This window comes from Octopus bimaculoides, chromosome 18, assembly GCF_001194135.2.
Source record: "Octopus bimaculoides isolate UCB-OBI-ISO-001 chromosome 18, ASM119413v2, whole genome shotgun sequence".
NCBI classification, from domain to species: Eukaryota; Metazoa; Mollusca; class Cephalopoda; order Octopoda; family Octopodidae; genus Octopus; species Octopus bimaculoides.
In genome coordinates this window covers 6,344,142-6,347,285 of record NC_068998.1, presented here as the reverse complement: position 1 = coordinate 6,347,285, position 3,144 = coordinate 6,344,142, and positions in this window count along the sequence as shown.

Here is a 3,144-nt window from a genome sequence, read left to right as displayed (position 1 = left end):
TATATATATATATATATATATATATATGTATATATATCTTTACACACAGATACACACACATACATATTACATATACTCACACAAACGCATACACACATATATAAATGTGCTTGTGCATGTATATACACATATATATATAAACACACACATACACACCCACATACATATATATATGTTAGCACACACACACACACATATATTATATATGTTAGCAAACACATTTTTACATAGATACATACGCACACTTATACTTACATACGACATTTACGGATACACCCCCTTCCGCTCGCACAAACACATACACACACATACATATATATATGCATACGCACATGTATATACATTTATTTATGTATATACCTACGCTGCGCCTGTGTGTATATGCGTATGCGAATGAATCTGTTTGTATACGAGTTTGAATTCAACACAAAGATATAATCAATTGGTTTCGCTGCTAATTATTATTAAACGTTTTGAAACGGATAGAATTTCACTGTAAGCGTTTCCAGCAATCAAACAGTAAATGTATTAGAATTGTTTAATGTGATTGTTAAAGCATGTTTTACTTCACACAGAGAACTGGTGAATTGTGTTAAAATATATTTTTATCTTTTGTTTTTATTTTTTTTTACTTGTTTTATTCTTAGACTGCGCCCATGCTGGGGCACAGCATTGTAGAACTTTTAGTCGAACGTTTCTGAGCCTGGTACTCATTCTAGTGCTTTTCTGTTGCCGTAAGCAGAAACAACACCGGTTATCGAACGGTGGTGGGGAACAAAGATCCAAACACACACACACACACACACACATGTATATATATATATATATATATATATATATATACATATATATCTTTTATCCTTTGCTTGTTTCAGTCATTATACTGCGGCCTGGACTTTGTGGGACAGTATTTGTGGGACAGACTTTGTGGGGGACAGTCGATTACATCGATCCCGAGTACTTGATTGGTACTTAATTTATCGACCCCGAAAGGAGGAAAAGCAAAATCGACCTAAGTGGAATTTGAACTCAGAACGTGGCGGCAGACGAAATACCGCTAAGCATTTCGCCCGAAGCATTTCTACCAGCTCGCCGTCTACTGTTAAATATTCTGATTTATACACTCCTTGTGTTACACGTTTTTGGCCGCGGTGGCGGTGCTGGTAGCTAAATGACGATTGCATTGTTCTTTGTAATTGATATTTATGTTTAGTATTCCATTCGAGCCACTGACATACAAAACATTAACAACACGAACAATTAACAAGTTAATTAGCTGGCATTGCCGTGAAGAAGAGGCTACCTCACACGTCATTTTAATTATTTTTGACCAGATGTCATTGGAAATAATTCTTTCCACTATGGAAAAGAAGACGGTGGAATATCCTTAATAATGATAATTTTATTGAGAAGAATCTTTTGATCGATCCACAAAAGAGAAAAGGTAAAGATGATCTCGGCAGAATTTGAACTCAAAACGTAAAAAGCCGTAAGAAATGCCGCTGAGTAGTTTGTCCGGCATGCTAACGATTCTGCCAGCTCACCGTCTTGCTCGCTAAGAATAATAATTTTTATTGGCCACAAACGCTGCTCGCCAAGAATAATAATGGCCATCATAAGTTTGTCAAGTTAAACGAAGATACCTTTTATTACCTGCGACAGCATTTGAAAGATTCATGTCCCTAGCAGTGACTTGTATTTGTGCTGCTTGATTTCCGCGGCCTTCATTACAGCACTCGACGATGGTGCTTCAGTCTCCAGCATGTGACTATCAGTAGACGTACCAGTAACATTTGCATCTCTGACCGCCGTGGAACTCGAAATGTACGAAACAATGGGTCACCTTGTCTTGATATTTCCCATCGTCGTAGTTCCGATCGACGGGCTCGTGTAATTATTTCATACATCAGAGGAGAACCACAACTCCTTCTTTTGTTCTGTGCTCTACTGCTTCTGTCATCATCAACATTAATTTAGAGTTAATACCCTGCATTACCAGACCCTACTGTTTAATTAATTAACTTTATTTCTACTAATTCTAATGATATCGCATTGCATCCAACATCTCACCAATCCCAAATCTAATTCAATACTGCGTTTGAGCTTTTATAGCCGTAATCATGTATGTTGTGCAGTTTGTGCAGGAACGACTTAACAAGGGAGTCTATAAGGGTTCGCTCAAACCTTGTAGAGTTCGATAGGCGTTAAGGTCATTTATGTTTGTGCTTCTAACATAGAGACTGTAAAAATGTTGATAACTATTAATGTGCAAAAAACTTTTTTGATGAAAGTATGAGTGCTCTCAATGTACATTAATTATAATACTTAATTACTAATCTTTTGTACATAAATTAACTTCATGTACGCACTTTAATTACTTTTTGTTTTTTGGCGCTAGTTATAAAATGTGTGCGAGCGCATATGGGAAGAAAGTAATGAGAGCAACGGTTAAAGGGAAATAACTAAATACCTAAAGTCTCGAGAGAACAGATGGTTGATGAGTGGTTCTCAGTCGTTTTCTTTACCTAAGGACTCTTTTGACCCCTACTTTATTATTATAGTGAAAGACACTCGCCTAAGTACCGTGTAGTCGGGTTCAATCGCACAAAGTAGCACAAGCGATAAGTGCCTCGCGGTACTTCATTTTTTTTTTTTTAATATACTGAGTTCAAATTTCACCGTTATCGATTTTGCTTTTCAACGTTAAGGATCGATAAAGCAAATACCAGTCAAGTACTGGAGTTAATGTGATGCAATCGACTTTTCCCTCACCTCTCCTCCAATTCTTTTGACGTTGCTGTTATGTAAGAAGTTATTCAATGAAATACTGTAGAAAGCGATATTTATTCACAAGCAAACGTTCATACAAAAACTGGTCGATAGAATATCCTGCTCGGGAATTTTCACTCCCTTTGGTTTGATTACCGCTCACCCCCGCCGCTTCAACATGATTCTCCACATCCAAACTGCCAGCAGTAGAGTGACAGGAACGGTAAAGTGTCACATAAACTTTAGCTATTTATTCGTTCAGCCAGTGATCGATCCAATTATAGCTTCTAATACCTGTATTATAGAAAAGAGAAACATACACAAAGAGAAGCAGAGAGAGAGAGAGAGAGAGAGAGAGAGAGAGAGAGAGAGAGA